We start from the raw sequence: 13,647 nt of genomic DNA on the forward strand, positions 1-13,647 counted from the left end.
CTATTCCCCCTTCCCTCTCTCAATGGTTACTCTCTTTTTAAATTTAATTCCATTTTTTAAATTATTAGTGTATTGGCCAGGGATTTAGCTCAGTGGCTCCGCTGCCTGCCTTACAAGTGCAAGGTCCAGAGTTCGATCCCCGGTACCAAAAAAAAAAAAAAAAAAAAAAAAAATTACTAGTGTATTGTGTAATGTTTACATTCCTTGTGTGGAGTTGGCACATGTACATAACACATCTTCATTCCTTTTTCCATCCCCTAACCCTCTGTTCCCTCCCCACTTCCTCCAACCTTCATACCTTTCTAAAATAAATACTCACTGTCTCAACTGTGTTTGTTCATTGCACTTTCATTATTTTAATCATTTTCTACTTTTTAATTAGATGAGTGTGATACAGGTCATATTACTCTTGGGAGAGCTTGATTCTTTATTTAGAAGTGGAAAACAGGATGAAATTCCCCATGAAAATCCATATAGATTGAAATAATCTAGTGGTTATTATTGGAGATGTAGATTTGCTCTGCTGAGTGATCAAATCCAGAAATATAAAATTAGAAAACACAGTACAAACTCCTATATCCCTGTTCCTTAGCTTTAGCTCATTTCCATTCACTGCCAAACTTGTTTCATTTTTGCCTCTCTCTCCTGCCCCAAATGGAATTATTTTGGAGCAAATGCCTGTATCAGTAAATATTTTGGTATGTGACTCTTAAAGATGATTTTTCTTTAGAAAGTATGTCCACAACCACACTGTCATATCCCAGCACAGGTCAAATGTCTGTGAGTGTTCAGTCAGTGCACACATTGCCCAGCCGTCTCATAATTGTTTTGTATACCATGATCATGAATGTCCAAACTTTCAGCTTGTCTGGGCTGCATTCAGGAAACGGGGCTTGCCTTGGCCACGTATGAGATATGTAATAAAGTTAATGTATATAAGTAACAAGACTTCCCCTTTTATTTTCCATTATAACAGTTTTTTAAAAAGAGGGAAAGAGTGGCCGGACAGGCCTCACCTCTACATTCTAATTTGTTGATAATTTTTTATTTTTTATTTTAATGTAATGCAAGTAGATATTAATAAAGAAAATATAAAAACACTTCTATGAAAAAATATTTTTATAGCAAAAATAGCTAGAGAATAACAATGGTAAATATACTGTGTATCATGATCTTTAAAAATATATTTTCCATTGCTAATCTATCTCTCAACTAATTTCCTAATAATGCTATAACTTTTTTGCATAAAACATCTTTGTTATTATAGTATCTCACACTAGGTATAATTTCATACAATTTCTTCCTATTTTACAATATATTATATAATTGAACACACATGTAAATATCACATTGTCTCTCTGGTGTGAGAAATTATTGGTAAGTTTTTAAAGTTGTTTTTAAATGCATAATTGCTCCGTTTCTTTCCCAAATCATCATCTAACCTCTAGTATCTCATTTGCTACCATTTGTCTTTAGTATATATATTAGACAGTTGGGCATTACTTTCAACATTGTCCATTTCAGTGATTGTTTGTTTTTATAATTCCTTCCTTTCTTCTGTCCTTCCTTCTTCCCTCCCTCCTTTTCTCTTTCTCTCTGTCCTTCTTCCCTCTCTCCCATTCTCCCTCTTTCCCTTCTTCCTAAGGTAAATAACAGCAAGTTTCCTGTGACTATCTTTTCCCTTAATCGTGAGTAGCAAGTCACACAAAGGTTCAGATAACCTCCAGTCCCTGTGGTTCACTAAAGATGCACAGCTAATCCCTATGCCCATTTCCAAAACTTGCACAATTTTTTCTAACACAACTCAAAAATTCCTTCCATTCAAAATGTTAATAAAAGGCTTCCTTTTACTTCCTCGTTTACCTAAGTCAAGGTGGCAAACTTTTAGATCACAGAAATAGTTATCATGTTTCATAAAAAGAATTGCCTTAGCATGGCCAGAATACTCAAGTAGCAGTGACAAAATTGATGATTTTAATAGTCATCTTGCTGTCTCCCTGCAAAGAACTGACCAATTCATTCATTTTCTCAAACATTTCCCCTATAAAATTGGATCTTTCCAATTTTTAAATCAGAGGTTTGTTAGCATTTGTGGGTAATCATAACTCTATTCATGCAAAAAAAAAACAAAACCCGCTACCTATGTTTGTTAGGGTTTCAGGGGGCCAGATGACTGAGAACCACACCTTTACTTGTTTTCCTTTTGATATCACTTCTTTAATTCAACTCGTATTTATTGAGCTCTTGAGTACCAATAGGCGGTGTTGATATCAGCCAGTAGAGATTGGGCAATGAAAATACACCCGTATTGCCCTCAGGGATCTTCCCACAGTAGTGGCTACAGCACAGGAGTTACCGGGACAAATGCTTACAGGGAGGTAAACTGAAGTTTCAGGTAAGCAGATGAGATACTGCATCTGCAGCTGGCCTGGCAATGAGGAGCTGGGAAGAGAGCAATGTTTTCTATCAAAGAGCTTAGAAGCTGAGGCTTAAGGAATTACAGAAAATACTAGGACACGTCAGGGGTATTCCTGGCATGTGGGCAGAATTTGCTGGGGTGAGAGGTGCTTTTATATTTAATAAACCTCAGAGAGAAAAAAAGTGAAATCACCTAATACATTTGTACTGCTGTTAAAATTAAAGTAATAACACTAGTTTTAGTGCCTTGAATATGTTCACAGTGCTGTCTTAAGGGTTTTTCTTCTCTGAAAAGTTATTTCTAGCTAATTATCCTCACTAAGGAATGTAATCTGTCAGACTGTCTTGCTAATGTTCCTCAGATGGGGGCTGCTTCAGTGAATAGAAACTGAGTTAATGGGAAGAATTAGAGACCTAGAGGAGTTGATTATTGGGGAATTTTCTTCCAAGGTGACAAAGGGTATTGTCTCATCAAGAAAATCTTTAATGAAATTGGGTACTGAGGTTGGAAGAGGGGGGGAAGATCTATGACCCCTCTCGGGGGAAGTCAGTTCTACCACAACCTTTGGGGTTCCCAAGGACATAAATTGCTTGGATGTGTTTGATATTTGTGGCTACAGGGATGTGAGGTAGGGTCACCATGAATGGAGGCTCCATCTGACAAGACTGTCCTGTTCAGCAAATCCAGCTGTCATTGCAATTGTGTGCTTTTCCCTACATCAAAGCTTTTCAGATAGAAATGACAAAGAACAATGTAATTTCTCAGATTAGCCTGTTCAGATTTAAGTTTAACTGCTAACTGAAAATAAAATTTCCCAACAATAATTTATATGTACATGTAAAATACACTAGAAAATTTTTAAGTATTACATGTATTAAAGAATTTGACACAGGTTATAAGTGAGTTTACAATTTATATGCTAAATCTCATTCCTTGGGTTCCTGTGGCAGTTACATGACAACACGTTTACTTTTTGAGATTTACTGTAATTATTTTGTCTACTCTCTTGTCACTAACTCTTTGGTGGAGGAAAATGCAGTGTTTGTCTTCATGTACCAAGGACCTAGCATGGTGCTTGGAATGAAGCAAGAGACTCAGTAAATCCAAGCTCAGATGCTCTGGACTCTGCCTCCCTGTCACAAGGCGGGCCTGTACACTTGTCACCATCTCACTGTCCACCTTAGAAGGAAAGCAGGGATGTTTTAAGGATGCTGTTCTCTGAATCAGCTGTCCCCTGGATGTTGCTCTCTTAGAAATCTTTGGAGTTTCATAGCTTGTAAATATTGTAAGTAAAGCAACACATTCTACAGGCATCTATGTCAAATACTTGATATTATTATTGTTATCAAATTATTGTCAAATTTGAAAGACTTTTCGTTGTTTTAGCTGTAAAACCTTTTTAAGTAGATTGTTTTCACTTTTATTAGTACATATTTGCAGTAAGTAATGATTATGTTCACTGTAAGGGATTGGTACATGTACATAACACATTTCAATTTCTTTTGTGTGTGTGGGAGGGTTGAGACAGGGTCTCTCTATGTAGTTCAGGCTGACTTTGAACTCACTATGTAGCCCAGGCTTGCCTCAAACTCATGGTGGTCCTCCTGCCTCAGCCTTCCAAGTGCTAGGATTATAGGCATGAGTTACCAAGCCTGGCTATCAATTCCCTTCTCTTCCCCCCCCCCCTTTTTTTTCCAGCATCAGATACATTTATCTTATAAGACCTTATAAAGTTAATTATCATATATACAGATTGAAAACCAGACTAATAGACCAATGAATATGTAACATAAAATATGTAAGACAATTGTACTAAGTCAAGGTACACTTTTAGATACACTGTCTACATGATTACAATATCTTTTTTCATATATATGTATATATTTCATATAAGAGAAACCATGTGATATTTAAGCTTGTGTCTGAGTTACTTCCCCTAACATTATGGTCTCAAGGTACACCCTCTAAGTAGTTTTTTGAAGTTTAATATTATCGAGCTGTATGGTGGGAACCTATAATCTCATGGACACAATTCAAATGTGTGTTTTATTAGAATCATTGATGGTGGTAGTGAGAGAGACTTCTTGGAAACTAAATGAAGAAAAGGTTAATGTATCTTATGAGCACAACATTTATTGAACTTCTACAGACTGGAGGGACTATTCTAGGCATTGAGGATTCATCAGTAAATTATATCTAAAAAAGGAAAGAATAAAATTCTGAGAGCCTGGAGTTTATAGCTCATGAAGAAAGTGGTAAGGGAGCCAGATACAAGATGAATGTCATAGATAGGTAATTATATGCTATATTAAAAGGTGGTAAGTACATACAGTTAGTAGGTGATGGTGATATAGGAAAAATAGAGAAGAAAGGGGCTTTAGAAGTTTAATAGGATGAATGGAAGGGCGGGCTTTACATTCTCTAAATCAAGAATGCACAAGAATACACCTTAGGACCTTCAGGTGGAAAAACCTTCCAAGCAGAGGGACAAAGGGACAAGGCCTTATGCCAGGGGCACTCAGCATATGAGATTAAGGCTAGGAGTCTGCAGTGGAGGTGATATTTGGAGTGGGTTTTTTGTTGTTGCTGTTTTATCTGTTTTTTAATCAAGTGTACACAGTATGTCCTAAAGTATTTTAAAATAATAGGCAATGATACCTTTAAAAGTCCACAGAAATGGTCAGTGGACTGACCCAAGATAACATTTCCTTAGCTTCCATGTTTGAATTCATGTTAAAGTCTAACTACAGCCAACAGCAACAAGAATCCAAGAGTAACCATCCTTGTTACACAGGCTAAGTAAACTTCTTGTCCTGCAGGTGAGCTCTTAGCACCTGATAGACCCAAATTGCGTCTTTCCCCAGAGTGAGAGAAAAAGCAAACAGAAGCTGAGCTTGTTGAAGTATTGATATAAATATAGTCAATAGTTCTAGCTCTATTGTAAAAGAATTTTAACGCCTTCTAAATGGAACAAAACATTAACAAATACTCTTCTTCCCAGGAAACAGCTAATATCTTCCAAAAAAAAAAAAAAAAACCATAGGTAAGTTCCCAATTGTTTTTCAGGTGGGTGAGAATGATCTGCTGTTATGTAAACTTAATCAGAGACCTGGCACTGTCTCTGAACTGGAATTGTAAGCTTTAAAATAATCAACCCTTCTTGTAACCTGGGGAACAGCCTCAGCGCTCAAGAGCTGGTCTCCTCCACACTTCCTACAGAGTTCCATATGCTTCCCACGCGTGGTTTCTGCTCACAGGGGTAAGGCTGCTTAGGCCATGCGAGCTGCAGACACAGATAAGTTCTGCCTGCCCCGACTACCCCAGGCTGCCGCGGGGAGGTGGTTTTTAGAAGATTAGAGTCCAGGCTTACAGCTATACACGCAATACTAACACAATACATTTCTGGGGAGAAAAATAAAAACGACAGCAGCAAATTTCTAATGATTTCAATCACTTCAATCACAGTCATGCGCCTAATCTTCTAGACAAAATAATAACCTTCACATTTATTTTAAAATAAACTTACTAACTGGAAAGACTGATGAAACTTTTAAATGAATCCTATTACAAATGACTACAAAAAATTGTAATCTAACATTAGGCTGAGTTCTTACCTCAATGTTTTACAAGCAGTTTTGTAGAAATTAATTCTTTCCATGACTAGAAATGGTAGCTAAGAAATTATTTTGTCAGTTATTCAGTAAAATACACATAGCTTTTGTAAAGTGACCAGTATTTGCTCATTACTTTTGTGAATCTGTGTGTTTATGTAAAGTTTAACTGAAACAAGGGAATCTCGTTTGTTTCAATATATTCAATATTTCTTGTTTGTATCCAACACCCAGATTAAGAATGACAACAACTAGAAAAGCCCAACCTGATCCTTTTTCTCTTTTCTTGATCCTTACAGTATTTTATCGATATATTGTTTTTAAGCTTTACAGCAATGACATCATATTGTAAATTTTGCACAACACTTTGACTTTGGAGTCGATTCATATTAAGCAGTATACTTCCATCTACTTTATTTTCAGTTTTGCATAATATTTAATTGTATGACCATAATTCATTTTATTTTCTAGTCTTTTTAGATGAGTATTTAGGTTGTTTTTACTTACTACAGCAATAATAAATAAAAGGTTCAGGAATTTCTCTAGGATATATAACTAGAAATAATTGTAATTGCAGGATATGCCCATCTTCAAATTTATTAGTTATTGCCAAATTGTCTTCCAAAGAAGTTGCTAGAATCATGATGTGAAAGGTCTAGATGTTTTAGTATATGTGCTGCCAAAGCAAGCACAAGGTCTAGATGTTTATATCCCCCAGAATTCTGGAAATTTCAAATGCTTGTCAATCAGACAAACATGACATAAATCTTATTGTTTTAATTTGCATTTCCCTGGCTGCAATGAAGACATGTCTCCATATTTTGGCTTTTTAAACATATATATAATATATAATTTATATACAATTTATATATTTCAATATATATTTACCTATATATAAATATATAATACATATTACCTAATTTTCTTTTAAATTCTTTCTGTTATTACTTTTAGAAGTTCTCAAAGTAGCTGGATGCTAATCTGCATCAGATCTATATTTGACAAATATCTCTTCTTCTTGTTGCGTTAATTTCTCACATGGATTATGGTACCTTGACAAAGAAGGGGTCTTAATTTTTTCTTTTTTTGTACCAGGAATTGAACTTGGGACCTTGAGCTTATGAGGCAAGTGCCAGAACCACTGAGCTAAATCCCTGGCTCAGAGGGCTTAATTTTAACAGACACATAGGCACTCACTTTTTCCGTTTAAATATGTTCATTTATTCCTTGTTTGAACAAATAACAGAAATATTTTATGCCCTTTTCTATGTATTTAGAAGTTGTGCTTTATTGTTAGGTTTTTAATCAATTGGCAATAGATTTTGTGCAGGGTTAAAGACAGGGACTACTTTTTATTTGTTTGATATAGATAAACAATTACAAATTTCTCATAGCTATCTAATACAAACTCTAAATTAAGATAAAATTTCCATATATACATAGGTTTTGCTCAAGTTTTAGAAACTTATTTCATTATTCTAGTAGTATATACCTGTACCCAGCCTACTTAGTCACATTTGTTGATTGGCCAGTTCTCTCTGCATTATTCTTTGGGAATGCCTTGGCTATTCATGGACAGTGGCTCTTCTTTATGAATTTTTTTATCAGTTGCAGAGACACATAAACAAATCACTGTGATTTTGATTGAAAATGCATTTATTGACTTATTTTTAAGGAACTGTTATCTTTATGAAACTTCTAAACCACTAATATAGAATATTTCTTCTTGTATGTGATTCTTATTTAATATAGTTAGATGAAATTTCAAATTTTTGTTCATGCAGATCTTGCATGGGTTTTGAGAGAAGGAAACTTTTACATCATGAATTTTATCTAAAGTTATATATTCTTATTCATTATTATTAGGAATGTGCTTGATTTTGTGTATTGTTCTTACATTATATGATTTTTATCAAGTTCAAGATTTTTCTATTATGCTTGAAAACTTATCAGCTCTCTTCTAGCCAATTGTTAGAATTATTATTTTGCTTCACTTTTTATTGTCATGGCTAAGAATTCAGCATAATGTTGAATAGCTGTGCTGATTGTAAGCATTTCCTTTTTCTGATGAAAGACAAGATTTCTTATACAATAGTTCATAAAAAATTATTCTAATAGTATATAACTTGTAGTTTGAACTAATAGTTTCTCTGATTTTATTTCCACCTATTCAATTACCTAGTCTTAAGCCTTCTTATTGGCTTCTATTCTTCCAGAATCTTTCTCATATTAGTAAATGGCTCCATCATTTTCATTCAGTCTAAAATCCTTACAATAATCCTTGTCTTTTTTTTCCTCAACAAATGTTGTTCAAAGCATTACCAAATCTTACTGGATCTGTCTTCAAATTGTATTTTTAATTCCTATTCCCATCACTTCCCCACGGCCACCATCCAAAATCAAAATGACCATCAAGTTTCCAAACATACAAAGATCTTGTTTTAAGTTTTAAAGCCAAGTGACCATGGCTTTAAGTGACCAAACCAAGTAACATTGAAGATAAAATTTGAAATCCCTAATGTGAATTAAAAGTAAATGCAATATCTGGTCCCTGTCTGTTATCTTATATCATTTTCTCTTCTTCCCCCTCTTTGTTTACTCCAACAGAACTAATCTGCCAAGGTATCCCTTTCTTGCAGTTTGGGTCTGGCAACTGATGCAAGCTAAAGTACTCTCTCCAACTAAATTTTAAATGATATTGAATTTGCTCAAATGCTCTTTGGGAAAGCACCTCTTTTACCAATCTACGTATAACAACACTTTTCTCTCCTCAGTTACTCTCTTTTCCATTACAAAGCTTTTGTTCATAGAAAATATAAGAAATAAAATAAATTTTTTTAGCTTTTTAAAATTTGCTTCCCTCTATTTTCTCTCCTACATTTGAATTCTAAGTGGTAAACTGCTTAAGACGGTGAACTTTATATCTTGCTCCTTGCTATATCTGCAAAACTTGGACAAATGGTAGGCAGGCATATTATGAGCAATTAAATATGACTGCAATAAATGAAGGTTAAAGACACCCTATTTGCTTTTGAAAATATGAATTAACCTTTTGTTTCCACAAGATTTCAGCACCTATATCTCTGGCCATGCACAGTTGTCACAGCTCTGCAGTGTTATATTTCATTATTGAACACTCCAACTTCCAATCCACCAGGATCCCTAATTTCCATTTTCTGAATCCTTTTTGTTGCCAAGGTATTTGGTCTAAGCAACAAAAAGGAGGACAAATTGCTCTTTTCACCATCTCTTTCTTCATGGAGCTATCTTAAAAACTGTGCTACATGGCTCTCTAAGAATGGGTTAAATGTACTTTATAGATCCACAAAATTCTGCATATCTGTGTTTTAGCACTGCTGTTATTTGTAATTATGAGATTGATGTCCCATTATTTCTGCTGAAATAGATGCTTTTTGAGGACAGGATCTCAAATCTCTTCCTTCTTTATATCCCCAGAGCCTAACATAGCATTAGAACAGGTCAGAAACTCAATGAATAGTTTCTAAATACATGATTGAAGTACATTACCAATCTATGACACTTTTCTTGATGTAATGGGTTAAAAGAGTTATTTAAATAATATTCTCAAATGTCTAAGAGAATATGTCTATGTTGCTCTTCCACCCAAAAATTAGTGCAGTTCTCTGGAGAAGACAATAAAAACTTTATATCTTCCCAAGGACATCATCACTGGATCCAAAAAATGCAGAGTAGTAGAATGAAAAGGGCCCTAAATCTAGAATAAAGGGAAAGATTTGTATCATTTTAATGCTAACTCTTAATATTCATTTAGGTAAAACTGATACTAATTTCTTCTGAGATTTGGTTTCTTAATATCTAATAGGACAAAGTCAAAATAGATCCTCTCCAGATAACATTATATTGGTATATTTAATATTCAAGCTTTTCACTTCTTATAAATGGTGATTTTATTTCCTTGACTGTTCCAACAAGACTGCAAATTTTTAAGTTTTGGAAAAACAACTCTTACTGATGCTATAGCATTGAACTAAAAATCTTTGCTCATATCTTGTTCATAGTTTATGTCCAAATGTTGTTTGATTGAATCAGGATAATAAACATTTAGACTTGTAGACTTAAAGAAAATAGACAAAATTATTAGCAAAGGCAAATCTATATAATGTAACAACCTTATTTCATCTAAATGCTAGATACCTGCAAAATTGTTAATAGTCATTTTTCACTTAAGACTTAATGGCTCCAAAGGAGCCACTTTGTTGTGTAATATATGAACATTATAAAGTAATTTGCAAAATGCATCAACAGTAATTGTTTTCTGCCATCAAAATAGAGCTTACATGTTGTTTTTTATACGTGCTTACTATTCTCATAGAAATAGTCTTAAAATGTCATGACACTGTACAAAATTTAAATCTCTTTATAAAATCCATGTAATACATGTATCTTTATAAAATATATACACATGTATGTAGGTGTGTGTTATATGTGTATATATTCTTTTCCAAACCTTTCCAAAACATAATTTTATTGGTCCAAAGAATAGTATGTCTCTAAGTAAGTTAGAACATGCTACTTTTCTGCCCAAACCCTTCCAACACTGACAGTGTTTCTTTGCTCTTTGAATACAAACCATATCCTTTTCCGTGACATATAAAACTCCACCCTCCATCCCCACCCCTTCCATCTCAGACTTTGGATCCTCTATGTTTCCCTTTCACACACACCAACCTCTTTCTATAATTGAAAGATTCTAAAAATATGGATTTGCATTCTCTCTTTCTGGAAAGCTTCACATGGCTTACTGGACCACTGTCTTGCTCATTCAAATTTTACCTCCTCAATATGGCTTTTTAGGGTTCCCTCTGTATTTAAAAATGTAATCTCCATAAATAGGATCCATCTTCTCTTCCTTGATTCAGTTTTTCTCCCTGCCATTATCAGTTGCTCATTATATAAAGTTTTGCTTGTTATGTTTTTCCCCCACAGGGATGACAGAATGTAAATTCTGAATATGTTTGAGTGCTTTCCACTGTGATCTTTCCTATTTCATAGATCTGTGTCTATCATATAAAGGTGACCAATAGTATTTGTTGAATGGGAGGAAGAAGATGATATACTAAGCTCTGATCCTGAAATGTGCAAAGGTGGAGGCGTAGATTAAGGCCAAGAAGTCACTCAGCCCAAAATGTTAGAAGCCGATCAGTCTTGACAAACCAATTAATGATTTTAAAGTCCCTGAAGTTGTCTAGGATGGAGACCATCAATGGATAATCACTGTTTTTCACTTGCTTAAATTAATGCTAGCTGCTAGACTTTGGAACTTAAATTTCTTTGAGTTCTGTCTGTCAGACACTTGATCCCCAGCCCACAGTTCTAATGGGAAGTGATAGACATTTTAAGAACTGGGGCCTACCAGGAGATTTTTCAGCCATTGAGTGTGCACCCTTGAAGGGGGATAGTCACTTCCTGTTTGTCTGTCTCTCATCCTGTCCATAAAGTGAGCAGCTTTCCCCTTGGCCATGCTCCCACCATAGGACCACAGCAACCTGGACAATTTATCCTGGACTGAAAACCACACAACTGGGAGCCAAAATAAACCTTTAATCTACAAGTTGATGACTTGAGGTGTCTGCTATACTAACAGAAAGCTGTGAACACATTTGCCTTTAGAAATACTATTTTAAGTATATTAGAAAGAGGTTCATGACTCTTTAAAGAAGAAGTCAGGTTGCAATGCTAGACCATCATGAGATAAAATTTAAAAAAAAGAGTTCTGGGTATTGCTAGAAAACAAGACTCTGAATAGATTTGTTTAAAAAGGGAATGGAGTCATGTCAGACATGTGAGAGTTCTCTGCCAGAGGCTTCTTGTAATAGAAAAAAGATAGAACTTACTTAACTTAATTAGTAGATCTTTAATTAGGCAAAGTCAAATCTGCAGATCAGAATATAAATGGCAGTTTGTTGAAGTCAGGTCAGAAAGAGATAGACTCACTAAAATAGATAGGAGCCCCTTTCCCATGCCAGAAGAACTAAAGGAAGCTAGTTGCAAACAGACTGAAATAATTGCCCCATAGAAAATGCATTCTGATGGGGGCACCACAACCAGGCTTGTATTGTCTGACTCCAGAAGAGCAAGCAGGAGAGGACTAGAATATAGAAGTGCCCTGTCACAGTGGCAAGGACATCAGAACTTAGAGGATGAAGGGAGTCTTAGTCTCCCATTCCTTTCTCCTTTCCCACCTTCCTTTGCAACTGAGAAGTTGAAAAAATGAGATTGATCTACAATTTCCCACACCATAGAGTTTGTGAATTCCTTCCCCTTGGTGCCATTTGACAAGTTCCCATCTCCTGTATGATTCCTGGAAACCAGTAGTTCCATGTGTAAGCTTGATTTATGTGAACGTTTCTGTAAAATGTGCAGTGTTAGCTGTGTCCTCCCATCCAGGACACATCATCTCGGGCTTCTCTTTTGGTTCTAGTGGCCACTATTATTAATCATTCCTTACATCCTATTAAATTAAAGGTTATGAGATAATGAGACTTTCATTCTATCATTTGTGAGTTGAAATATTTTCACAAAGAGAATTTTTACTTGTGTTACAGTTCATACAGAAAAGATAGGCTGAATGCTTCCTGTGCCTGTATTTACCAGTATTCCAAATGAGTTTGTTATGCAGGATCTCTCAAATTTAAATGTGTTTGTTAGTTTAATAAACTATGACCTTAAACATATTTGATGTGTTTTAATCCATTGCAGGAAATTCTTATTGCTGTCAAAATTGTTTCTTCTTAGGCTTGGGGGTTTTTGAGCTGCCTTAGTCTCCCGTAGCTTGTTTGTTTCTAGGATGCTATTTTTCCAGATCCTCTTTCATTGTATATATTTCCAGCTCTGGAACTGTGTTCCTCCAAAAATCTTAGTTTTCACTTAATGGAAAATGGTGTTTAGTGATGACAATCTGGTGCTAAGCATTAGATCTTTTCTGAATCTTTTGGGGGTACAGAGTTAGATATATGTCTACATTTTAAAAAATAACATCTTAGGTTCATAGTGACGCTTCTAATTAAAATTAATATTTATATCAAACCTTCATTTAACCTTATCTATCTTATATATGCTTTTCTTTTTCTCATAATGAAATGTTCAGGCCCCAAAACACCAAGATAATTATTCATTTGCTTGATTCCCCCATGTATAGAGCATTTAAATAACAGATAATGTAACATCTAATTTTGTCTGAAGGGTCAGAATGGAAAGAACAGCTGTTGACAAGATGAGGGTGTACATTCTGATTAGAACAAACAGCATGTAGGATGACCCAGTGTCTTGAGGAGGCATAGTTCACTCAGGAAAGAGCAAATCCTGTTTCCCTGGAGGAAAACTGATGGGTCCCAAAGTCAGGATGGAATGAGAACATATTTGATCTCATGTTAGATCTGCAGACATTAGAACTCTATCCAGATACAAGCTCTTTTTTGTTTCATTTTCAGGAGGTATCCTACGTTTATTTTTAATAAAAATATTACTTTTCTTCTTTGTCCTTCTAAGCCTTAGAACCCAAATATATGAAAAGGGAAAAGATTACTTTAAGAATTTCTATCCTTAACTCTATTCTACCCGAGTCCAGTGAAAATA

General features: G+C 34.9%; 1 protein-coding gene across 3 annotated transcripts in view; it reads left to right on the forward strand.

Moving 5' to 3' along the window:
* Cntnap2 (contactin associated protein 2) overlaps positions 1-13,647 on the forward strand; it is a 2,081,788-nt gene that overhangs the window by 1,308,274 nt on the left and 759,867 nt on the right. The window lies entirely within an intron of this gene.

Source organism: Heterocephalus glaber, unplaced genomic scaffold (genome assembly GCF_053883595.1).
Source record: "Heterocephalus glaber isolate CG9 unplaced genomic scaffold, H.glaber_assembly_v1.0 deba00000818, whole genome shotgun sequence".
NCBI lineage: Eukaryota > Metazoa > Chordata > Mammalia > Rodentia > Bathyergidae > Heterocephalus > Heterocephalus glaber.